Below are 26,737 nucleotides of genomic sequence, written 5' to 3'. Positions count from 1 at the left end.
GAAAATTAGGTTGGGTTGAACATCCACTGACCTGTCCACACATCATTGAATCTGTTCCTTCAGAATAATTCATTCCGAGTTAGCAGGCCTGCGACAATGACCTTAAACCAATCACCTAGAAGTATCTCCAGGTTTGGCACTCAGAAAAACTGGCCCTTTCGAAAGGCCTTTTCTAGGGTGGACTGGGCCGTAGCCATTTTGAGGAGGCCCTCTAGGACAACAACCCATCCACTGCACAAGATGACATTGGAGGTCCCCTGAGGGCAGATAAGGTTCCCCTCCTCGTACCCTCCTCTAGTCCCACCAGCCTCCCCATCAGAAGTCCATCGAGCTTGGAGCACCTTCCCACTAGTTCAAAACTGACCATTTCAAATGGAAAATAAACAGAGAGAGGACAAAAATAAGAAGTAACGTCAAATAGATCACCGAGGCAACTTGTCAACCCTCAGTTACCTTCCTGATTTCTTCCCTAGCCCTAGTGTCACACCTTCCTTGTCATCAATTTAGCATGTAACATTTTTTTAATTAAAATTCAGTATCATTGAACAGGTCATCAAGTGTGAGCAGTATTTTCTTTGTTCTAAAAATCCACATGTAATGAAGCTGCCATTCACAATTGTTTTCCACTGGGCTGCTTATTAAAAAAAATGATTTTCAATGAACAGAAATAGGTGTATGTTCACAGCGTGGGGTCCCTCAGGAATGAAAACCTCACCAATCACAGCCCAGCTCCTGGGCGTGCGGTGGGGGGGTGTTGTCAGATGTCAACTTGGGCTGATTGTTTCTGAGGCCATGTGACTGCTATTCGTATGTCCTGTGGTGCATTTTATAGACTGATGTCATCTTTTAGAGATAAATGATTAGATGAATGTTTATAGATGAGTGCACGTTCACAGCGTGCTAGAGCCAAGGGAGGAGTCCCCACGAAATCACCAGGAAAGGCTTTCAAAGGGACACAGGGATGGAGACGCTGAGCTGTGGCGCCCGTTGCCTGTGACAGAGGCCTCTGGCACCAGCAGACAAGAACCCTGAGAGTCAGATCCTCAAGTCCCCACCTGGAGAGGGAGCAAAACCAAGACAGCTTCTGTCTCCTACCTCTGGAGGCACCAAAGGCCCCGCAGTGGGATCGCAAACCACAGCCCGGTCTGAGTTTTTTGTTTGACTTTAAGATCTGAGCCAACATGTGAAAACCTGGTCATTTCTGGCTCTCTTTACCAAATCGAGGAGATCTGCACCCGTGGTATCTACATTTTCTTTGGGTATCTGAGGCGTAGCTTTGCCCCCTGAGACATTTAGGTGGGAGAAAAACTCTTCCTTTTCCTCATTGCCTATTGTTGGTATGGTCCTGGGCAAATCATCTTAGAGCCTCAGTTTTCTCATCTCTATAATGGGATGACCTCAAGGCATGGTTCTGGTGCTCTGTAAGAAAGGCGTGGGAAAGAGCCCAGCACCTGCACAGAGAGGATCTCAGTAAACACTCCTTCCCTGTTGCCTGCATGTCCTCAGGGGCTGCTGGTGTCCTCCAAGGGAAGACAACCAGCCATTCAGTGTGCAAACACCCTGCCTACCATCCTCCTGCTAAAATGGACAAATGCGAGGAGTGAGGACAGAATTACTCAGAAACAAGCGGTTTCCCAGCTGTGGTCTCCAGGCTCTAATAACAAAGGGCTCGGCCCCGACTGGAGGGGAAGCAGGACTCCTGCGCCACAGAATGGCGGTCAGGACATCTTGGGTTTTTTGGTAACAAATCTCAAATAATTTAGGTCTTTTTAATTTGCAGCAAATCCGATTCCCTCAACAACATCTGCGGTACAAGGTTAGGAGCGTGTGTGGAGACCAAGTGTGGAGGAGTTTTCCTACCCCACCACCAAATCCAGAGTTACCCTCCAACCGTAATCTTATCAGATGTCACTGGTTCCACATAAACAGATCTGTGTATATTTCCAGTAGTTTCAGCTGAAACCAGTTAAGAACAGATGTGCAAAGCGTTGCCCGGCACTGATCCATTTAAATGTATTTTTCCATGAACAGCCTCTTCCCTCTCCCCTTCCTCCGAGGAGGGGGAAACAACAAAGTGGAACCATCATTAAAGTGGATATTACACGCTTCTGAGCTCCCTGCAACCAGTGTTTGCTGTCGGTTTCCAAACGGCAATTTGGCACGCGAGGCTGTGAACACAGTGGGGTGTGCATTTGACGGGCAGTGTTTGCCGTGAGACCACGTGGCTGGGAGGATGGGCCCACTGCTCCGTGGCCAGCCTTCCCCGATGCTGCGGAAACATGTGGCCCCCCACCCCTCAAAGGCACAAGCGACTAAGTTATCCACCTCTCTGATATCTTTAGTCTGTTTTTTTTTTTTTCTTAGCTCAACGCATAAAAGGAGGAGGATATGAAAAAACTCTTACAAGTCAACAATAACAACAACAACAAAACTAAATAATCTAATTTAAAAAGAGGGAAAGGAATTCTTTTGAAGTTTTTATTGACTTATTTGACACAGAGAGAGAGAGAGAGATCACAAGCAGAGGGAGCAGCAGGCAGAGGGAGAAGCAGGTTCCCCACTGAGCAGACAGCCCTATTGCTCCATCCCAGGACCCCGGGATCAGGACCCGAGCTGAAGGCGGGCACTTAACCAACTGAGCCACCCAGACACCCGGGGGAGGGAGGGAGGATTTGATTAGACACCTCCCTAAAGCTGATATACAAATGGCTAGCAAGCATAGGAAAAGAGAGTCACTATCACTAAGAATTAGGGAAACTCAAAAGAAAGCCACAAGGAGGTATCACCGCATACCCATTCAGAGGGCATATGTGTATATATAACCAACAGGCCATAACAAAGGTTGGGGAGGGTGTGGAGAAATTGGAGTCCTCCCCCATTGCCGGTGGGAATGGAAGATAGTGCCGCTGCTGTGAAAAACAGTAGGGAGGTTCCTCAAAAAATTAAAAATAGAACCACCGTATGATCCAGCAATTCCTGTTCTGAGTATAGTGCCGAAAGAATTGAAAGCAAGATCTCCGAGGGATATTTGCACACTCATGATCATAGTGGCGTCGTTCACAAGAGCCAGAAGACAGAAGCAACCCAAGTGTCCTTCACCAGATGAATGGAGAGGCAGCCGGGGGTCTCCACACGCAATGGAATGTTACCGTGGATTACAGTCAGCCTAAAAAGGAGGAAAATCTGTCACAGGCCACAAGATACATGAAACTTGGGAAGACCTTGGGCTGACTGAAATAAATCAGTCGCAAAGGCACAAATGCTGTGCGATTCCACTTATGTGGGATCCCTAGAGTCGTCAAAGTCAGAGAGACAGGAAGGAGACTGGTGGTTGCGGGGGGCTGCGAGGAGAGGAGAACGAGGAGTCACTGTTGCATGGGTAGAGTTTCAGTTTTGCAAAATGAAGAAGGTCTAAGATCTGTTGTAAGACAGTGTTCATGTACTTGACCCTCCTGAATCGGACCCTTAAAATGGTTAAGGCAGTAAAAACAAAAATAGGGGGAGAGAGTCTAACCCTGATGCTGATCTCATGGTTGGGAAGAGGGTCCAAGGAAATAAGACACACAGCAGGACTTTGGGCCTGCTGGTTGTGGAGATTATAACTAAGAGAATGAGATAGGATGGGTGACGTTTTCCCAGGTTGGAATTTCTGTTCTCAGGAACACTTTTCTCTCCGTCCATCTTTACCACGGTCTGCAGCCATCTCCCAGAGGCCTCCGCTGGGCACTGGGCCTCTTTCTCAGTGCTCCCCTCTGGAGCAGAGCTCCATCTCAGTGGCCCGTGTGTCCCCTGTGGCTGGCACTGGGGGTGGGAGGTGCCTGTCCCACCTTCAGTGGTCTCTGAGTAGACCCCAAGCTGTGGTTGTTTCCGTTAGGCAGATTTCCATACACTGACTTTGCACGGGGCATTGGAAAGAGGGAGGGAGGTCTTGGGGTTGGGGGTGGGGGCGGGTGTTATGGCAGGTAAGCCTCAGGGGCTCGATACCAGCTGCAAGAAGCAACAAGACCTCCAGTTCAAGGTCTGCCATCACATCACCCCAGCGGATCACCAGTAAAACGAGGATAAGGGCAAAATTGGCTTCACACACTCTGAAGATTCCAGATCTTGGTGGGGGGGCTCTTTCTCCCTGGAGTTCTGCCCAGCCCAACTCCCTCCCCAGGGCATAGTATCCGGGAACCTCAACATGCCTGGGATGCTTGGGCAGTCTGGGTAGAGAGGTACCATGAGCACCTTTGTGTTTTTCCATGAGCGGGGACCCCGTGGGGATGTGTCCCGGGCTCTGACTGCAGCGTGAGGTGCCGAGGCCCCAGACAGAGACCCTGCCACAGTGATTGTTGGCAAGGTGTGTCACCTGACAGGAGGGGACCCTCTTGCAGGGCTTGGTCACCGCAACAGGAAGATGAGCAGCTGGCTTGGGAGGTGAGATCAGATTTTTTCAGGGGAAAGCGGAACTGCATTTGTCTTAATGAGCAGGAAAGAACAAAATCAAAGCATTCATTAACAGTTCAAAGAGGTTCAAGGAGCACATTTGGTTCCCAATTAGTGTCTCTCCTGGCCAGGCAAGTGTCCGGTGAAGAATCCCATTGTCCTAACCCAGGGGGAAGATGCCAGGGGCTTCTCTTACTGGCTGAGACTTGGGGCCTATGAGTGGGGGGTAGTGGTGGGAGGGTAGGGGGGTAAGGGGTGCTCCCTGGCCCAGGTTGGTGGGGGGACTGCCTCCAGGATTGCCAGCCCCATGCAGACTTCTGATCTGTTCAGGCGATCGCTCAAATGATCCAAACTTGTTCGTGAGGACCTTGATCTTCTGCAAGCTTCTCATATTTCCCATCTGTACGTCTTTCGCTTGATTATTGTCTTGCCTGCGATTCTGGTTGCAGTTTTTTTCTGTCCAGAGGTTCACACTCAAAGGCCGTGATTTCTATAACCAACCCTGGACCTCACAGAAGCAAAAATCAGTAGGTTCAAAACTTGGTTCTTTTATTCATTTGACTCAAACTGATTTGGGGCAACACGTCTGAGCGCAAGCCAGAAAGCTCCAAAAAGAGGGCTACCGTCTGGTATCTTGTCGCTCCTCCAGAAGACCCGAGAACACTAAGCAAGGGAGTGACATGCTTCTGCCCAGCCCAGAAAGATTCTAGCCCAGTGCTGCCCCTGATAGAGACAGGTCAGACTCCCCCACTCTGTCTCCATCTTCTCCAGAATGCTTCTGGATCCCCTTCATTTACTCATGTTCCTACCCCCAATTCACCGGTGTTTCAAAATCTACACATTCACACCCATCCATCACCCTGATTTCCAAAGCATTACAATCAATGATAATTCTCAATTATCTTAATCTTAATCTTAATCAATACAGTGATGTTTCCCTAAAAGGACTGAGAGCTCAGCCCATGACCTTTCTTTTCAGCCACAAACAAAAGGGGACTTAACAGATGTGTGTGTGTGTGTGTGTGTGTGTGTGCGCGCGCGTGCGCTCACACACGCGCATGCAGACACACACTTGAGGGCATACATGAATGCACGCACCCATGCATGGGCACCTGAGTGCACGCCTGCCTAATGCACATTCTCTTAATGAAAAACAGGATAAATTACAGAGAATGGCAACCTAATGATTACAAAAAGGTATATGAGGCATAACCCATTAGTGAACTACATTTTGTTCAAAACTGAGGTACTCAGGCAGAGTAACACGCCTTTGTGCCGGAATGCACTCAGCTGTAGCAATGACTAATAATACAGCCGAGGATCTGCTCACATTTTTCCCCTTTTGTGCCTATTTTCATAAGTTAATAACTCAAGCATGAAATTATTTCAGGCTGAGGACTGTTGGTAAGAACAGGGCAAATGTGTGGGAAACAACTTTTTTGTTGTTGTTGTTACTTAATTTAGTTCGGCTGTTTTTAAGTTAGAGGAGTGGAGATGTCAATGTGCCTTTTCTCCTGCAAGCCCAAGAAAGTTGGGATTTTATTACACAAAACAAATGTTTAATGACTGTAGATAGGAGTTACTCTTCATACAGGTATATGATATGCTTTTGTTTGGTATAGGTTGGGGTTTTTGGGGGGTGGTGTTGGATGAAATTGAATCAGAACATTGTAAGTGACACCATCCTGAATTCACGTGCCTTCAACTAGGAAACTCCTATCCCACGGGCAAGTCAAACAGCCCGGTGAGCAAACAGCTAGCTGCCTTCCACAGTGGGGAGGGGCATAGGGGTGAAGGCTACTGCTGGGTATCAGTAAATTCCTAGAGTAGTGGAGAGAACAGAAACAAGATGAATAATAGTAATGCCTCTCCTTACAAAGTCTCGGGACTCTGGGGTTTACTAAGCATTTTCCTGTATCCAGAACCAGAGAAAGTCCAACTGCAGGAGACCAGATTTCATTCAAGCCTTTTAAAAAATTCTCTTGCCTCTTCTTTTATTGGGGCAGGAGACTTTGAAAGATACAGAAAAATAAAGAGAATGATGTAAGGAACACCTGAGTAACCACATTCCAGAATTAACAGATGTTACTATTTTCTAAGGATGGCTCCTTTTTTTATATAAGTAAAATAACGGAGTCATCACTGCTAAATTTGTACTCTTTCCTTCGCAGATTGCAAAGTAAGAAGCAGAAGGGGAAAGGACTTGGCTGCCAGCAGCTTGCCCATCCTTTATGAACTGGATCTGTAAAGGAGACTCTCAGGTGGGTACGAACAACACCTATTGTCCCATTTTACAGACGACCAGCTAGGGGTCCCCTGTGGATATGAATGAGATCCTCCCGGAGCTAAGTCCTGTGGTGGTCTCCCCAGACAGAGCAAAAGACAAAGCCTACAGCAGCCCAGACCCCAGCCACAGGGAGTGGTGCAGAGAGCACCTGTGTGAAGGAGAAGCAATTCCCTGTGGCCAGGGTCCGCTTAACCAGGCATGTAATTCAGAAGCAAGTCAGCAAATACTTATGGAGACATTCCATAGGAATACATGTACTTCATAAGGTATATTTTAATCAGTAGCTCAATCATGGATCATTGCCAAAGAAAAGCAAAATAGACGGCCATCCTGTGAAACGATGGGACAATTTTTATTTTTACTAGATCACCCCATTTATAAATCTTTGATAAATCCCGCCCCCAGCCCTCCCAAATGGCATCTGAACGTGTTGAGAGGTGTTTGCTTGTTTGTTTGTTTGTTTGTTTAATTGAAGGTGAAATTGAACAAAGGTTTTTGGTGCCTTGTGCTTGCCTTGAACTGCTGGGGTTCCAGCTCTGTGCTGAACTTCAGCTAAGCCCACCTTGGGGCTGCAACAGGTTCCGCAAAGCCCCGCGCGCCCTAAGCCCCACAGGAGCCGGCTGCGGTCCACCTGCTGCAATCCGGGAGAGCAGACTCTAAAAATACCGGGCTCGGCAGACTCACGCCGGGCTCCTGGGGGGCTTCTAGACTGACAGCTCCGCTTACCCTGCAACAATGGGCTCAAAAACGCCAAACCAAAACAAAACAATCCGCATGTCTTCGAGTGGTTTGATCCGTGCTCTAGAGAGTTTCAGAGCCTTGGAACTCCCCAGCACTGGTTTGAGAAAAGAAAGAGGCAGCAAAGCGGAGCGAGCAGGCTTGCTTTGGCAGGGTCTGGGGCTCCCGTGGGCACGGTCACCGTGACGCAGCGCCCCATCCCGGCGCGGGCGCGGGCGGACACACCACGGTCTCGCCCACCCCTCTCCCACCCCAGCCCCCAAGGCTGCCTCGCTCCGCCCATCCCCAGAGGGCAAAAGGCAGGACGGAACTTCAACAGTTCGAACATTTAAGGGAGAAAACCGTGTCCAGAGCACCTGAAACGGAGCCCACACAGCCTCGGGTGCGCCGGGTCTTTCGGCCCAGATGTGTGCAAAGGCTCGCCTGGGCGATTTGCAGAAGGATGCTTTGGGAGGGAGTGGGGGGAGAGCGTGGGGAAGTAACTTCTCCTAGAGAGTGTCCTCTCCTCCCAGGCCTCACAGGGAGAACTTCCAAAGACAGAAAAACCACAGGGTTCCTGGTACTGGGGCTTTGACTTTATCAGCGGAGAGCAGATTCTTCCTGGCCAGAGTCTAGGCCCTTCCTCCGACTGCCAAGGCAGAGACACAAGCAGACAGAAACTCGCTTGCTGGGGCGGGAGCTGACTCACACCCAGAGTTGTCTTTAATCCTCTGAAAGTTGTCTAGCGAGGTCGTTGAAAGTCCTGGCGCTTTCTGCCTTCTTCTCTTTCCTTTAATCCGGCCCTGTGTCACCCTTCTAGACACCTCCAGTCCACGGAGAAGAGGACCTAAGGAGGGCTGGGCTGTCTTGAACACACCAAACCAATTCACAGTCTGGTGCCTTAAATGAAAAAGCAGAACAAAACAACAAGAGTGTTTCTAAACTAGATCAACTCCAGTTTGCTTGAAGGGAAAAGCTCACTATGGCTGGAGGTCACTGGTGTGACAAAAGAAATTGGGCAAAAGAAATTGGGGCAGGAAGAAATTAAGCTGTGATTCTTTGAATGGGGTTTGGCAAAATTTGTTTAATGACAGCCCCATCATTTCTAAAAACCCATGAGCAGCATGCGAGAGTTCCAGGGGTTCCAGTGGGTTCCAGATGCCCCACGTCCTCGTAATGCTTATTGTGGTCAGTCTCTTTCATTGTAGTCATCCTAATGGTTGCATTGTGATCTCTCCTGAAAATAATTTGCATCACTTCTTTCTAATTCATAGATCTTTGGTGATATGTCTATGTAAATATTTTAGCCATTTCTTCATTGGATTGTCTGATTTCTTATTATTGGGTTTGGAGAGTTCTTTATATATAATGGATTTAAGCCCCTTATTAAATATATGATTTGCACATGCTTTCTCCTATTTGTAGCTCATCTTTTCATTTCCTTTTGTTTTTAATTTTGAAGGAGTCCAATAGATCACTTTTTTTCTTGTATGTATCATGCCTTTGATATATCTAACAAATCTTTGCCTAGCCCAAAGTCACAAAGATTTTCTTCTGTTTTCTTCTAGAAGCTGTGTTTATTTCAAGCTATGATGACCCATTTGAGTTCATTTTTCTACATGGCATGAGGTAGGGATTGAAGCTCACTTTTTTTGCCTATGGATAGACCAGTGTTCCCCCCGCATTTGTTGAAAGAACAACCATTTCTCCCTCCCCGCATTGCTTTCCACTTTTGTCAAAAATTAGTTGTTCATACAGGAGTGGATCTGTTTAGTCTCGGTTCTGAAGTTCCACTAATGTCTGTGCTCATGTTTACTCCACTGGTTTGATTATTGTCACTTTATAATAAGTCTTGAAATCCCACACTGTTAGTTCTCCAACCTTGTTCCTCCTTTGCAAAGTTGTTTTGACTATTCTAAGTCCTTTGCATTTCCATATGAGTTTTAGAAGAAGTTTGTCAATTTCTACAAAAGTCCCTGTTGAGATTTTTCCCAGAATCACATTGACGTTACAGATCAATTTGGTGAGAATGTATACCTTAAAAATACTGAGCCTTCTGACCCATGAACACAGTCTCTCTCTCTCTCTCTGTCTCTACTTAGGTCCTCTTTCATTTCTTTTAGCAACATTTTAAATTTTTTGATGTGTAGATCTTTTCCACCTTTTGTCAGATTCCATCTAATTATTTTATACTTTTTGACACTATTGTAAATAGTACTTTTAAAATGTCAATTTCCAGTGGTTCACTGCAAATATACAGCAATGCAAGTGATTTTTATGAATTAATCTTGTATCCTGTATCTTTACTAAAGTTATTTTTTTAGTTCTAGGGGCTTTTTAGTTCTTTACAATTTTCTATGTAGACTCTTGCCAATAAAAACAGCTTTCTTTTGCTATTTCCAACCTGGATCTCTGGATTTCTTTTTCTTGCATATTACACTGGATAGAGTCTTTAGGACAGCATGGAATAGAGTCTCTGATAATTTCTGATCTCAGGAGGGAAAGCATTCAGTCTTTCATCATTAAGAATGATGCTAACAGGGCGTCTGGGTGGCTCAGTGGGTTGGGCGCCCAACTCTTGGTTTCAGCTCAGGTCATGCTCTCATGGGTCATGAGATCAAACCCCCTGTTGGGATCTGCACTAAGTCCAGAGTCTGCTTGAAAGGTTCTCTCCCACTGCCTGCGTATTTTTTCTCTTTCTCTCTCAAATAAATAAATAAGCCTTTAAAAATTAAAACAAGAAAAGGATGATGGTAACTATAGGAACTATAGGGGCACCTGGTTGGCTCAGTTGGTAGAGCATCTGACTCTCGATCTCTGGGCTGTGAGTTCAAGTCCCATGTTGGGCATGGAGCCTACTTTTAAAAAAATGATTTTAGCTATACATTTTTAGTGGATGTCCCTTATCAGGTTGAGGAAGTTCCCATCTTCTCTTAGTTGGCTAAGAGTTTTTATCCGGAATATTTGTTGGATTTTATCAGATGATTTCTCTGCACTTACTGAGACTTACCACAGTTTACAAGTGTCACCATTTGACAAGTTTGAGTGAAGTGTGGAAAATTTACCTCTCTGTATGTCACTTTACCCTCTCTGTTTATAATAGTCCATTGTCTCAGATATTTCTTCTACATACTTTTAGAATCCCATTAGATGGTGTTAACAGTTTTTGCCTCAATCATCAACACAATTTTGAAAACTCAAGAGGAAAATAAAAAGCTCTTGTAATGTCCAATATTACTAACACTGTTGCTTATCTTCTTTCTTCCTTACTGATGCTCCAATACTCTTTGTTTTATTCTTTCCTTCTTTGTTTAGAAAAATTCTTTGAGTGGCATCTGGGTGACTCAGTGGTTGAAGCACTTGCCTTTAGCTCAGGTCATGATGGGCTCAAGCCCAGGTCGGGCTCCCTGCTCAGCAGGGAACCTGCTTTTCCCTCTGCCCCTTCCCCTGCTCCTGCTCACTCTCTCTCTGTCAAATAAATAAATAACATCTTTAAGAAAGAAAGAGAGAGAGAGAGAGAGAAACTCTTCTAGCAGGGCACCTAGGTGGCTCAGTCGGTTAAGCATCTGCCTTCAGCTCAGGTCATCATCTCAGGGTCCTGGGATCAAGTCAAGCTTTGGGCTCCCTGCTCAGCGGGGAGCCTACCTTTCCCTCTCCCTCTGTAGCACCACCCCTCCCCCACCCTATCTCTTTCAAATAAATAAATAAAATCTTTCAAAAACTTAAATCTTTTTTAAAAAAAGAAAGAAAAATTCTTTTAGCCATTCTTATTCTGTATGTCTGTTGGTGACAAATATTCTTAGATTTTTGGAGAATGCTTTGATTTCCCTCTCATTACTGAAGGATCTTATCACTAGAAAGGACCTTTCAGCTGAATATAGGATTCTGAGTTGGCCACTTCAACACTGCAACACTCTGGCCTCCATGGTTTCTCATAACAGTTTTCTGTCATTCACATTTCTTCCCCCCTCCTCCCCTATAGGTGGAGTGTCATTCCTCTCTGTTTGCAATGTATGTTCTTTTCTCTCTGTTTTTCAGAAGTTTGTGATGTGCCTTGATATAGATTTCTTTGGGTTTATCTTGTTTGATGTCTTGGCTTCTTAAATCTGTGGTTTTATGGTTTTTGCCACATTTGGGAAGTTTTAAGCCATTACTTAACTGAGCACTTTTTCAGTTCTGCCCTCATTTCTTCTCCTTTCAGAACTCCAGTGTCATGGAAGTTAGATCTTTTGGTATAGCACCACATATCCCGGAAGCTCTGTTACTTTTTTCTCTGGCTCATTTTCTTCTCTCTGTTGTCCAGAATGGCTATGGAACAGTGTCCTATCTTTGACTTCACTGTTTCCCTGTGGTACTGTGGATGAGCACCTCCATTCAGGCAGGGTTTTTGTTATTGTTTTGGTTACTATATTTTTCAGTTCTAAAACTTCCATTGGGTTCTTCTTTCTATTTTAACTTTCTTGCCCAGGAACAAATTGTCATTTGTTTCAAGAGTATTTGTCATTACTCTTTCAAACATTTTTATGGTAGTTGCTTTAAAATGTCCGTCAGATCATCCTAACATCTCTGTCATCTTGGGATTAGCATTTATGGGTTATTTTCATTCAATTTGAGATCTTCCTCATTGTTTGTATGAGGAGTGATTTTCTATTGAAAACTTGGCATTTCAAATATTGTGTCACAAGATGCTGGATATTATTTTAACCATCTGTGTCAGGTGGCTTCCTCTGGGGAAGGGAAAATGGTTGGTGGCAGTGAGGTGGGAAGTCCAAGTTCCCTACTTGGAATCTGTTGACAGAGGTAAAAGTAAAAGAGGCCTCTCCCTTATGGCTGGGTGGGGATAGAAGTTCTGGCTCCCCACAGGGCCTCCACTGATAACTGCTTCAAATGGAGCATCAGAGTGCCCTGTTGTGACTCCCCACATGGCCTTATTACCACTCAAAAAGGGAGAGAGCTTCCTGTGATACCATCTAAGTGGAAAAGGTGAGGAGAGCCTGGTCTCTGCCAGGGCAGGGCATGAACATCCAAGCTCCACACATGATCTCCGCTGACCGAGAAGAGAAGCTTGTTAACTCGGCAGGTGAATGTCTCAGCCCCCCTGCTCAGCCTTCTCAGACATCATCCTGGGAAGTCAAAAGATGGGGAAAGAATGAAACTTGGGGGTGGGACATCTGCCTACATGTCCTCCTTACCTCATCACATTTGGCACCACACATACCTCCTTAGCAGAGCTATGCAAACACTGGCCAGGGAGCTGGGTAGGTTTTATCTCCTTTAGCTTTCATACCCATCCTGTGGGGTAGGGGTTCAACGCTCTCTATCTTACACATCGGGAACTGGAGGCAGGGAGGTTGAGTAATTTGACTAAGGGAAGCATGAGTCTAAAGCAGAGTTCTCAGCTGGGTCTGAGTCTGATGTCCTTGCTTTGTGGCCAACACGGGTTACTATTCACTGAATTCTGAATAGAGGGAATGAGTGCCCTTTGGGGATATGAGTTTCCAAAGGTCAGAAGGAAGGACCCAGAGAAAAGCTAAAGACTGTCTCCAGGGGTGGCTGAGGACCTGTATAGTTCAAGAGAAATCTTCTGTGGAGTTGCATGGAAGGAGCTGGGACTCCAGAATTGGAAAAACCTGGGTTCAAACCAGACTCCACACAAATTCCACGGACGGCAGGAATTTGGGCAAGCTGTGTAAGCCCTCCAAGCTTCTGTTTTCCCGTCTGTACAATGGCGTGATGATGGTGTCTCTTCCAAGCTGCTTGGAGCATACAGGGAGGTAACACACACAGAATGCCTGGGCAGTGACAGGTCACAGCACTTGCCACATAGGTCTGGCTTTTGATTTTATTTGCTATTGCTCTGAAAAGTGGCAGGCACTGCAGACCCAGAAACTTTAGCTGACTGGATGGACGATACCATGCTATAGGGCAGGGGCAGCCCAGAGCTTTTCCAGAAGTTGGGAGGCCGAACAGAGTCCAAGACCTCAGAGGAGACTCTTTGCTGGGACCCAAGCTCCCCGCATCAGTGGGACTGAGGGCCTTGCCATCTGGAGAGGCCCTCCCCAGTCTCTGCTCTGGTGGCTGTGGTGGTTCCCGCCAGGGAGGGAGCCACAGTTCCCGTTGGCTCTCAGAAGGCTCTCCAGCTGCCATCTTTGGGAACGTGTCTCTCCACCCCGGAGGGAAGTGGATGGTGGAGAAAGGAGGCGAGTGGTGGAGCTGGGCTTTACGAACACTAGTGTCTTAGCTCCGGTGGGCTTGCCACCAACCCCGAGCCAGGGCCGGCGTCACGAGTTCTGGTGTGCTGCACGCTCACTGCACCCACAAGATGTATTTGCCAACTTATTATAAACAGATGACATTTCTCATCCTAACGTGGCTGTTGGCCCCCTGCCCATGAATTTTAGCCTCCAGGAGAAAAACAATTGCTTAAGCTGAGCGTTCACTACTTTTACTTTCCACACGCTGCTCAGGGCTCCTTCCGGTTCCCAGAGCGCACAGACACACGTATAGACACACGCATACGTGCAGCCACACACGTGCCTGCCCAGGGACACACCAGTCGTGCGCCCGCTGACCCCCTCTCTGCTGGCTGCAGATGGTCTTCTGACTCACATGTGGAGTTTGGGAGTGTTGTGCTTGCTGAGATGGTTGTGGAGATATATTTTGGCTTTTCAGGAAAAATCCTCTGTGTGTCACCATACATTTTCCCATTTAATAAACATACACTGGCTTCTGCTTCCAGACTCTTCTTCCCCACCCCACCCCCTGAGAGATAAATGCTTTAATAGCCCACTTTATTGGCTAACATCCAACCTGCCTTTCACCTGGGGCTGCTGAGGCCCAGGGAAGGGAGGTCACTTCATCGAGGTCCCTAGTAGGTTAGCGAGTGACAGAGGTTCTCCAGCCCCACCGCAAGCACTGACACCATCGTGAGGGGACCCTTTCAGCCACCCCGTCTCCTTGAGGTTGACCAGAAATGATGACTAGAGATTCAAAGATCCAGCCAAACCAGACCCAGAGGAGCCCTGGGCAGTGGGACTCAGGCTAATTCCTGTCAATCTGAGTGCAAGTGATTTCGTAAGAGAAAGTCAGGTGTAGGCTTGCACATGATTCCCTTTTTGCCTTTCCAGAATCCCATCCAGCTTCCTTCTCCGCTCCTGTCCATGTTTATAGTTCCTCCCTCCTGCTCTGTCTCTGTCTCTTTCTCTCCTTCCTTCTTTCAGAAAGTGCCCCTCATAGCTTCCCCTTTCCTCAGGCCAAGCTTATCACCCAACATGGGCCTATGGAATTCTTTCCTCCAGAGCCAGGCAAGTGGGCCCAAAACAATGTCCAGGCTGCGTGCCTTGGGGGTCCTACATCAAAGATGCAGGAGACAACTGTCTCCCTGTCCCCTGATAGGTCCGCAGCCCATCTCTCCCCGCAATGTCTCTGCCCAGGGAAACAGCCCGGCGTGCCCCTGCAGACACCCAAACATTCAGATCCTGCAGGGCTGGTGGCCCGTTTCTCTGGACCTTTCTTTGTGTAAAAAGTCCACTAGGCAGGCCAGTCTGGGAAGGGGATTCTAGTCAGACCATGGAACAGATGTGTGTGAATACGGGGAGGTGCCTGTATCTGTCTGATGCCTGTGCGTTTGTGACACATGCACGGGCACACTCACACATGCACACTCATGGCACATGTGCCGCGTTCACACACATGTGTGCATGCCCACGCCAGTAGGTTCGTCCACAGGGGAGCTGCTCTGGGCCTTTCGCTTGGCTTGTCGTTAGCTCAGAACCGTCTCTGCCTGGTAGCTTCTCAGATTGGTCTCTGCTGAGGCTCCCTCTGTTTGCACCCACCTGACAGCCCTCCTGTCGTCAGACCCAGGGAGGGCCTCAATGAGACCCAAACCCTTCCAGAGGTCCCAGGACAGCCATCAGCTCCTGTGCCCAGAGAGCACATTCCAAACATCCACAGGGCAGCTGGCCAGGCCCTTCGGTGCCAAGGTGACACCCGTCCTTCCCAGAGTGACAGCTGGGAGCTTGCTCCTGCCAGCCCCCTCTGTGACACGAGAAAGGAGTCTGTTCTCCACTCGGGGCCTTACCCCAGAGCCAAGGAGCGGAGTGCCAGGCCAGCATACCAGGGGCTTGGCAAGAGGGTGTCACCCACAACTGCTGTAATTCAAAAGACAGACTCTGAGGTCAGAAACTGGAGTGTGTGACACTGTGACAGAGTGCAAAGCCACAGCAGAAGCAGGGCCCCTCCCTGGAAATGCCCCGCCCCCCGCCTCACCTCTCCAGGTCCATGTTTAATTGCCGTGAGGCAAGAAGGGAGAACCATGGAGTTTTATTGCAAACCTGCCCGGAGGAGGCGGTGCCCTGGGCATATGTTCGCTCACCCTCCGCCACACGTTCAAGTACCTAGTGGGCACCAGCAACTGCAAATTTTTTTTAGTTATTTAAAATTTATAAACGTGCTCTCCTCTGCCTGCCTCCAAAAGGATTCTGAGACCCTACAAGATCCATCATTAATGTGTACTAATTAATGCACAACAGGGTGAGGACTTCAGGGCAGGGGAGTGGCTGAGAGCCGGCCTTGGACGCGGGCAAGGGGCGTACCTCCCATCACGGGCAGCTGGCCAGTGGGACCCTCCCCACCCCCCACCCCACTGTCTTCACACCTCAGGCGCCAGACCAAGCAGCTGTGACCTAGCCAGGAGGTGGGGTTGGGCGGGGATGGCCTCCACCTGGGCACACCCTTGCCGTATCTGGCTGTCCTTGGGATGCAAGAAGAATAAGGATGTTTCATTTTTTCAAGTTTAGAAGTATGTTTAATAGAAAGTATGTTTAACCGTTGAACGTGGTACAAAATGTAAAAGGTCTGAGCCTGGGTAGCTCAGATGGTTGAGCGTCTGCCTTCGGCTCAGGTCACAATCCTGGGATCCTGGGATGGAGCCCCACAATGGGCTCCCTGCTCAGTGGGGGGCCTACTTCTCCCTCTCTCTCTGCCCCTCCCCCTGCTCGTGCTCTCGATCTCACTCTCAAATAAATAAATAAAATCTTAAAACACACACACACACACGCAAAATGTAAAAGATTAGACCAGTGTATGCAGAAGAGCCCCTCTTGCTGCTACCCCTCAAGACCCCTGGATTCCTTCTCCAGAAGCGCCCCCCAACCTTACCAGACTCCCGGGGATCGGTTCAGGACCACTCGCCGCACACACAGGCTGTGCCTACATTTTGTTATGTAAAGGTTAGTCTACTGTCCTAGTTCACTTAACCAGCTGCAGAATGTCAGACGTTTGGATGGTGTCCAGTCTTTGGCGAACACAGGCGACGCCGGAGAGCCTTTACTCGTGCGCCAGGCTCACAACCCGCGAGAGTGTGGCTCGATGAATTCTCAGAGCCGCGGTTCACCGGGAAAGGGACAAGCGCGTTTGTAGCCGGGATGGATGTTGCCAAATTGCCCTCCCCTAAAACTGTCCTGCTTTACAGACATCAAGGATGCCTTCGAGCTCCTGTCATGTTTCTGAAGATGGCACGTGATCAGAATGGGACGGCCTGAGTGATGATAAATGGCATCTCGGTGTCAATGTAAATTGCATTTCTCTTCCCACAGGGGATGCCAAGCGGCTCTTCAGGTGCCTGAGGGCCATTCCTATAAGAGCCCCATGCCTACAGCTCACCAATTCCCATCCTTCACCCGTTTGTCGATGTACGGCCTTTTCTTGAGGGATAGGAATCTGTGTACATTGGGGATAGTCACACTTCGCCTGTGATATTAGTCAAAATAGTTTTTCCCAGTTTGACATTTGCCTTTTGGGCTGGTTTATGGTAGGATTGGCCCCAGAGAGAAAACTTGATTTTTATATAGTCGTTTTCATCAATTCTTTCTGTTTAGGGTTTTATGTTTTGTGTTTGTGCTCAGGCATTCCTCCTTCTGATGTGAAAAGGTAAAAAATATTTTATTTTAAAACTTTTATGATTTCTTTTCTTTTCTTTTTTACATTTCAATAGTTGGGCTATGTAGATTTTGTTTGGATAGGTCATTGAAATATGGATTCACCTTTGTTTTTTCCAGATGGCTCCCCCGTCCTGTCATTCAGTACTTTCTTTCTTTCTTTCTTTCTTTCTTTCTTTCTTTCTTTCAAGACTTTATTTATTTGAGAGAGAGAAAGTGGGAGAGAGCGCAAGCAGGGGGAAGGACAGAGGGAGAGGGAGAAGCAGACTCCCTGCTAAGCAGGGAGCCCAAACCAGGGCTCGATGCCAGGACCCTGAGATCATGACCTGAGCCAAAGGCAGACACTTAACCCACTGAGCCACCCAGGTGTCCCCCAGCACTTTCTCTTGAATGAACCACCTTTCCCCACTGATCAGAAATGCCTCCTTTCTCCTCTCACAGAGGCCTTGTTGCACTTGCCTCTCTTCTCGGCTTTCCATTCTAAGGAGCAGAAATGCTTTTAAATGAGTATAATACAGAGGCTCAGAACCGCAGGCCAGAAAACATCCCAAAAGGCCTTCCTTTTACCCTCTGGTTTAAAACACAGAGAAAAATGGTCCTCGCTTTAGAAAATACAACCTTCTCTGTTTGTTCAACTTCTCCTTCTGTCATCCGTAAATGCTCCTCCCCCACCCTTGTCTTGCAGGCAGGCCCCGGGGGCCTGAAGGGGAGCATTCAGGCTGCTTGCCCTGCATAAAAGTCCAGACACTTGGGCTGTGAGGGAAGGAACCCAACTCGGAGTAGCTGGGAAAGAAATGTATGGGTCACCGCGAAAAGTGCAGGACTGGCTTGACTCCATGATGTCAACAGGACTAGGTCTCAGTCACCCCGTCTCTCTTGAGGGGGGCTCTCCACCAGAGGTGGCTGTGAGTTGGCTGCTAGCAGCTTAGCTCAAAGACTGTCCTCTCAGCAGCCCAGGTGACAGACATGGGAATGGCATGACGAGACCATCTGCCTGGACTGGTCACTGGACGTGGGGTGTGCTGGTTTGTGGTTCTGGGTCACTGGTCCAGGCAGTCCACCAAAATGGTGCAGGCTGGTCCTGGAAGGATGTTGGTGCCAGAGAAGGGGGAGCAGATCCTGAATGGAGGTCACGGCGGGTGTGCCCCACGCCGTGTTCTTTCCCTGACCTTCTACACCTTCGTTCTTCTTTCCTGGAAGTACAAGATACAGCTGTTGTCCCGCTGAACTTGCCACCCTGGTCAAGTGACTTCACTTCAAGCCTGAGATGAAGATGTTGTGAGGCTTAACTAAAATAACAGACCTCAAGTATCTGTCACCTTGTGCCCAGCAACTCACTGCTCATTGCCTCAACTAGGTTAAAAAGTTCTGATCACAGTGCCCCAGGACAGAAAGAGCTAACCTCCCTCTGCAGCTCCAGGTGTGACCCAGCAGCAGAGGAAAACAACAGCAACAAGAAGGAGAAGGAAGAGAAAGAGGACAAAGGGAGGGGAAAGGAGAAGGAGAAAAATGAGGAGAAGGAAGAGGAAGGAGAAAATTGGTAGGTGAAAGACAGGCAGGAAGAGCAAGTAAGAGTCCAAATTACACCATCATAAGATACCGTGATGGCCCAAGGACAGCCTATTATAAGCTGCAGCCACCGGGGAAAAAGAATCCGAGGACTCTGCCACCCTAGCTGAAGGAGGTACAAATGGAGACCAAACTCTTTGAGCATTAAATCCTCTCCCCTTGCCCAGCCTGTGACAATTCTCATTGAAAATAACCCAGAAATAAGTTTTGATGGCATGTGTTGCTAATGCAAATGCACCCACGTTTGCATTTTTCGTTCTGAATAATATTTTACTAGTGAACCTTTCTTAGGCCATTACCCTATTTCTATTCTCTCATTTACTAATTTTATCCATGAGGTAATGTGCCCAACTAAGAGACTACGTTTTTCAGGTCCCTTTGCTAGTCACTGCAGCCATGTGACTAATTTCTAACCAATAAGGTATAAGCATAAGTATGGGATTTATGAGAAGGTAAGTTAAAAGGAACTAGCTCAGGGTGCCTGGGTGGCTCAGTCGGTTGAGTGACTGCCTTCAGCTCAGGTCATGACCCTGGGGTCCTGGGATCAACCCAACCTTGGGCTCTGCTCAGTGAGGAGTCTGCTTCTCCCTCTCCCTCCGCCTGCCACTTCCCCTGCTTGTGCTCTCTCTCTGTATTAAATAAATTTAAAAATCTTAAAAAAAAATAAAAAAGGAACTAACTCAGTTGTGCAGATATTCTCTTCCTCCTTCATTAGGACAGTAGGTGTGAGAGCAGGAATTCCTGCAGCTTCTTTGTGACTTTGAGAGTAGAAACCAGGGCCAGGGTAGTGGAATAGAAAGACAAGAAGAAACAAGCTCTTTAAGACTTTTCTACAGGTATATAAACACTTGTGTTTATGCTTCTGTCTTTTGGTATTTTCTGCTAAATGCAGCTAAATACAATCCTAACTTGAAACATATGATTCATCCCTTAGAAGCCTTTCTGATTACCCTTGGCTGATCTTCACCTTCTGGAGGAGTAGAAATGTGTGTGTGCCAGTATCCTAATAGTCTTGGCCTCCTCCAGACCTGAGAAGAGTTCCCATGGAATTTGGACCTCATGGGGCCTTAGGGAGGTGTGTCCTTGTCTGGGCTACTTCCCTCTGGTGAAACAAAGGCACTTTCTCTTTGCACTAGGGAAGGATTCAAGACTCACTGATCTACATTATCAAATCTTGCAATTCATGTGGTTTATTTCGCAGTGCTGGGCCCTGTTTGGTAAAAATGAACCACAATCGTTTTACTAGATCTTTAAAGAAAACTTTTGTCAAACGGTAACTTACACCAGATGTCTGATTCTGCTTGTAATAGTTTATAGTTGACCAATCACTTTCTGTGCCTTATCACCACACTCCCACCACCACACGTACACACCTCAACAGAACAGGATGGATGTACCAGTTGCCCCAGAACCTGGGACTCAGTTACTGCATGATCATCAGACTGGTCCTGCCCTGGGTCAGACCAGGTGATGGGGACAAAATTTTATTAAAATCCTTCCTAGAATGGTCATGTTTTTAGAATAAAGTATTGAAAACACTATCCTGACAACAAAGTAAAAGCAGATTTTTATCTTAAGCTGCTTGTTGGTGGTTGTTAAAGGCATAGACACAACAATCCAATCTTTGAAACTAGAATGTAAGCGTCCTTTTCGGTATTATACCAGTCAGCAGTGCGTGGGACAAATGACAGAAAACTCCACTCAAGCTAGCTTAACCAATCAAGGGACGCACTGACCCAGGAAACTGAAAAATCTGGCAGGGGCTCTGCTCTTGGATCCTGAGTCACTGAAGATCCAATTTTGTACCTTCTCCCCACGTCGTAGGATGCGGGGTGACGGGGGGGGGGGGGGACTGGCCCTCCCTTCTCTCTACACTGCACAGCCCCTCAGTCATTGTGCTCTGCCACCCAGGGAGGGCCCCTCCTGCAGGCTCTGGCAAAAGAGAGAGGATTTCTGTGTCCCAGGAAGCTCAGCAAACGGCCCCTCAAGTTACATGGGCCCAAAGTCAAGTTAAAGGAACAAGCTAATTGGTCTAAGCCAAAGAGGGCCTACCCCCTCCCCAAATATGGGGTAAGGGGAACCCACCCAACCAGCGGATCTGGTGCTGCCAACAGGGGGTGCTTCCCAAAGGAAGTCTGGGATCTAAACTTCAGGGTGATGAATGGATATCAGGGGCCCAATTTGCCCACCTCTAATATTCACCTTACCAGACACCCCGACTGTCATGGCCGGTGATGTGTGAGCCTTACCGATGATTAAATGAGCTTCCCACTGGAAACCAATCACACAGCCTGCGATCCTGGGGTTAGATCTGTATCGTTGGGTGAGCTTCTTCTTTTTTTTTTTTTTTAAGATTTTATTTATTTATTTGACAGAGATCAGAAGTAGGCAGAGAGACGGGGGTGGGGGGGGGGGTGGGGAGCAGGCTCCCCGCTGAGCAGAGAGCCTGATGCTGGGCTCTATCCCAGGACCCTGGGATCATGACCTGAGCTGAAGGCAGAGGCTTTAACTCACTGAGTTAACTCACCCAGGCGCCCCTGGTGAGCTCCTTTTTAACCCAGCTTGCACAGAGCTTGTCTACTGAGAAATTATTTAAGTTTTACCGAACTGTGATGAAACAACTTCTGGGCTAATTTTGCCTCTGCTACCAGATCTCTCAGAAGTGAATGCAATGTCAGCTTTTCTATGTAAGGTACAATATTCCTAAAGATAACGTCAAAGTGGGGCACCTGGGTGGCTTAGTGGGTTAAAGCCTCTGCCTTCGGCTCAGGTCATGATCCCAGGGTCCTGGGATCAAGCCCCGCATTCGACTCTCTGCTCAGCAGGGAGCCTGCTCCCCCGCGCCCCCCCCCCACCCGCCTGCCTCTCTGGCTACTTGTGATCTCTGTCTGTCAAATAAATAAATAAAATATTAAAAAAAAAAAAAAGATAACGACAAAGCACACCTTCCATACCCTTGGTCTGTCGATGGTTGTCCTCGCTCCCTCTCTTTGTCCCATAATTAATCATCTATGGCTTTGCATCTTAAAAAGAAAACAAGAGGGGCACCTGGGTGGCCCATTCGGTTAAGCGTATGCCTTCAGCTCAGGTCATGATCCCGGGGTCCTGGGATCGAGTCCCTCATCGGGCTCCCTGCTCAGTGGGGAGCCTGCTTCCCTCTCTCTCCCTCTGCCTGCCTCTCGGCCTACTTGTGCTCTTTCTCCCTCTGTCAAGTGAATAAATAAAATCTTAAAAAAAAAAAAAAAAAGACATTGTCAAATCCAAAACCTGGGCAAGGCAGGAGACTTCTCCATGGACCGCCCCCAACAAGAGGTCCGTGCCTGCTCTCCCGGGCCAAGATGCCCAGCCTCATCTAGGGGAGTCCATAGGGCCTGAATGTTGAATCCTCATCTTCGGATGGTACAGTCACTCAGAGGCAGGGAATGTGCTGTTCCAGAGGGCAAACTCGGGACACACCCTGATGTGGCATCCTTCAGATTTGTGCAGACAGATGTCACGACCCCCACAAAACCTTAGCTCTTTCAGTCCACACAACATAACCATCTTCTCCAACTATTTTGTGCAATTCGAGGTTTCCAGCCATCTAAACATGCCAGTGGACAATTCTTGGAACACGGTATAGGAGATATCACTTCGTTTTGACTTTGGTTAGTCTCAATACAATGTTTCACATTTTTGTTTATTTGTTTCTGGTCCTTATAGCTTTTGTCTTTTCTTTAAAAAAAAAAAAAAATCACCATCACTTAAAGAAAACCACTAGAAGGGAAAAACCGAAACTTCAGTCGTCTTTTCTCTGTATATAAAAAATATGTGTGCATTTCCCTTTACTCTAATAGGATCGTAGTATCTATCTTCATTAGGAAATCATCTTTTACAATATACTTAATGTCTGTGTACAATTTCATCTCGTAAGTGCATCATGATTTATCCAGCCATACCCTGCTTGCTTACCTCTAATGAGAAAAGATGCCTTGAAGTGTCACCACTGGTGGGGAGTGATCTCACCCACTCCTCCCGACAACCCCGTCAGACAGGAATTATGATTATCTTCAGTTTACGGTGTGGGAGGTTAAATAAACTAGTCCGCGGGTGCCAGCCAGAGAGTCCAATTAGCACTCCCACCTACACGGTCACCCTTGTCCCTGTATCCTTGGATAAATTGTCCTTTTTTTTTTTTTTTTTTTTTTTTGCTGTCTTGAAAGAGAAATGTTAGCTTACTCCTTTTATTTGTATTTCCTTGGTTGTTTGCAAGTTTGAACATCTTTTGATTTCTTACAAACCATTTATTTGCATCGATTTTCCTTCAAGTCGCTTTGTCCTGTTTTTGCCCATTTTTTCTGCTGGTTGTACGCTACATGCAATTCACCTACTATGCGTCATGTAGGTTCCCCAGACATTTTCTTGCCTTTTAATTTTGTTATAGTGACTCAGGACTGAGAAATTTTCATATTTTTATATCTGCTAATATTTTCCTCTGTGGCTATTCCCATTAATTTCACCCATAGGAAATTTTCATCTCTCCCAGGCACGGATAAGTGTTTATTCCTATTTTCTTTTACGAGGAGTTCATTTTCCACATTTAACTCTTTCGTCTATCTGGAAATTATTGTTAGTTTTCTTCAGGCCAATCCAAAAGTACACGAATCAGCCTGTGTGGGGTGGCCGGACCCATGACCTGTCCCATCACAGGCTGAGCTCCCACAGGACAGTCACTGGGGGCGCCGGGACAGACCCCTGCAGGCAGCATACCCCGAATTTATACTTTAGCTGGTACAACTAAAATCGTGTTGGCTTTTAGCCCTCACGTCCTTTACAGACATTAATCCCATAGCAACTAAAATTGCCAGACTTTCTTTTGTTCCAGGGGGTGAAGGTAAAACTTTTACAGAAAACATTTTGACACTGGCTATAAATTTACCTGTAACATTTTTACATAACTCTATCCCATATATATGTCATTTGGTCTTTGGCTTTTCATCTTGTCACATAATTTCCATCTCTATGGCCAGGTGTGAGAATATACTGACTGATTCCCTCAAGAGCTCTCTACTATTCTGGGGCCACTCCGTTTCCTTTGCCCTTTCACACGCTGTTGTTGGACATTTGGGCTACTCCCCAGATCTTATTTTCACATAGGCAGCTGGCAAAACAGTCATGTTCCTATCCAGCACCTTCTTCTCAGTTGCATTTTTAATTCTCCGTGGTGGTATTGATATATATTCTGATTTAATTTGGATCGATGTTAGTGGTTTGGCGTCCTGTTCCATCCAGTTGAAATGACTTTGTGTCATTCACAATTTGGTTATTTATGCAAATCTCGGGTGGGCTCTGTTCTTATGCCCATTGGACGCGCAAGAACGATCTTGTACCTTCAAGAGAGAAAGTGAATTGCCTTGGGCATGCAGAGAGAAGTTGGTGGGTCAGAATTTGCTGCAGTTCCCAACGCTGATACTCTTGGCCAGGATGCTGCTGGATTCCTGCCCTATCAGTGGTATCAAAGGACCCTCCAGGACTCCAGCTGCTTTGCTGACATTATTTTAGGCATACAGTGCTTACCAGATGCACCTCGAAAGAGATTCCTAGTGTTTTGGGGGACCTGAACCCTGTTGTCCCTCAAATTCTTTTTGCAATGTTTTCAATCCGCATGGTCTATTATTCTAGAATATTCCCCCAGGGATTGCCAGGAAGCAATCTCTCCTTTTTACAATTTTGAGAATGGGCAGTTTGCTTAGGAGCTAACATCCCAGTATTGAATCACAGTGCTTCTTTGAGGTCCTCTGAGACTTTCTTCGGTGCTGGGCTGAAGACTAACTCCTTTAGCGGACTTGAGTGCGGTCTTGTCTTCTCATTGGTCCTGGGCTCTACCTTGTTCAAGAACATTCGGAAAAACTAGAAGAGTGGGAAGCTAAATTGGAAATGCTGGCTCTCTTTTTGGTCGAGTCTTTACATCTGAGCATTTTCTCCATGCACAGGCCTATCCCTTCCTTGTTGGATTTTTCAGGGAGCTTGAGAAACCCTTGTGCAATCGTGGCCATTTTGTAGGTCCCTGCTTATTCTGGGCATTAACCTTCTCAATGTTGTTGTCATGGGGGCAGGCCCCCTCATGCACATTCTCTTTGATTCTCTGCTCCTTTTTCACCTTTTAGGCATGCTTTTCTAAAGATCTGAGATCACCAGTGACCACCTTTTGTGGCCATATTGGGGTTTTTTTCTAGATATTTCCTCCCTTTTTGTTCCTCACTGGGACTAGTCACATACATGCGCAGAATTGGGGGTTTTCCCTCAATCTCTGTGAGTGCATTTGGACACCTGAACCCCCAGTCCTTCGAGTTAAGATTGTGTGGCCCTAGGGAATTTTATTCAATCTTTCCACACCTTGGTTTTCTTATGCCAAATTTGGTATGATAACAACATTAACCTCCCCGAGTTGTCATAAAAGAAACAGTGCAGAGTTGTGATCTGTGTTAGTATTATTATCTGCCTATTGTCGAAACCCTGTGTGGTTACAAGGGACAGAAACTGGCTTAGACACAAAAAGAAAATCTATTGGCTCAGATCATTTTCTCCCAGGGCTTGCCATCAAGCAAAATCCAAAAGTCACCCCGGCTTCAGGCATAGCTGAGTCCAGAGCCCTGGTAATGTCACCAGGACCCGAGTCTCTCCATTTGGCTCCGCTGCTGCGCACATGGAAGGAAGATGGCGGCAGCAGCCCCAGGCCCCTGTCCCCCTGAGCCCCCAGCCTGGCAGAACCGTAATGAGGAGTAGGACCACGGAGCTTAGACTTGGCTCCTATTCCTGGGAACTGTCACCATGCCCAGAAAAGGGGGAGCTAAACTCTGAATTTGGGAGATTTGCTTTCCCAAGAGGGAGAGCTCAGGAGCCTTCCTGACTGGAAGGGATTTCACTGACCCTCCTGGGCACCTCCTCCACTCTGAAGCTAATGACAACTGGACCTATCAAAGCGGCCCTTTTCCAGCAAGACAGACCTCACCAGGGTGGAAAAAGATGACCCTGAGCCCTGGCCACAGGTCCCTGCTCCTTACTCCCTCCTTCACTTGCCCAGATGTTTCTGGCCTTGGCCTGCATCTCTGACATCCGCTAGGCTCCTTCCCATGCTCCGCAAAGCTTGGTCCTGATGCCTGAAAATTATCTGGATTTGTCTTTACCCTTTGACCCTGCTCGATGGGTTTTCCATGCCTGGTCACTGACCTTGGAGTCCTCCTCCTAAGACATGCGAGGTCATTCACCGTGTTTATGGCTGGACACTTCCAACACATATGGTGAGGAATAACACTGTTGTTTTAATAACCCAGAATCCACGTGCCCTTCCTTTGCACAATTCGGTGTTCCTTGGTGGCATGGTCTTGACCATCGGGCAGTCTTGGTGGGCAGAGGGATCTGGGTGCTGTGCCCTCTACAAAGAGGTACAAAGGTGTCCCTCTAGGGTGTTGTCCCCAGTGGGCTTCCCCGCCCCATGGGCAGCCCATGCACACCCCGCGGAGTTACCTGACACACTTGAGTTCCTCTCCTGGCCTGAACCCCGCTCTCAGCTCAGAAACCAGCTTTCCTGTTGACTCCGCGAGCCTCTCGATAACGTCCAATCCATCCCCCTTTTGCCTGAGTCAGCAAGAGGAGTTTCTTTTCCTCTCAAGAACCCTTGCTGATACTCTGGTGCTGTGCTTTGTCTTCTCTGGTTTTATAGATTTATTTGGGCTTTTTTTTTTTTTTTTTAATTTTTATTCCTCCCTCTGAAGTTTCTGTTTAAACTCTTCCTGGCCACACTGGCAGGTCTCCTGCA

At 47.4% G+C, this 26,737-nt stretch overlaps 1 long non-coding RNA gene across 11 annotated transcripts in view; it reads left to right on the top strand.

Moving 5' to 3' along the window:
* The window catches only part of LOC125108497 (uncharacterized), a 149,122-nt gene that overhangs the window by 109,188 nt on the left and 13,197 nt on the right, over window positions 1-26,737 (top strand). For 4 of the 11 annotated variants that reach the window (XR_007129933.1, XR_007129939.1, XR_007129935.1 and 1 more), the window contains exons 2-3: window positions 6,600-6,689; window positions 9,001-9,061. This is a non-coding gene — a long non-coding RNA (uncharacterized LOC125108497). The other 7 variants (XR_007129937.1, XR_007129938.1, XR_007129931.1 and 4 more) reach the window with 4 other exon arrangements.

The sequence above is a fragment of the Lutra lutra genome, chromosome 9 (genome assembly GCF_902655055.1).
Source record: "Lutra lutra chromosome 9, mLutLut1.2, whole genome shotgun sequence".
Classification (NCBI taxonomy): Eukaryota; Metazoa; Chordata; class Mammalia; order Carnivora; family Mustelidae; genus Lutra; species Lutra lutra.
Note: the sequence above shows the minus strand (reverse complement) of the source record. Positions and strands in the feature narration are given on the sequence as shown.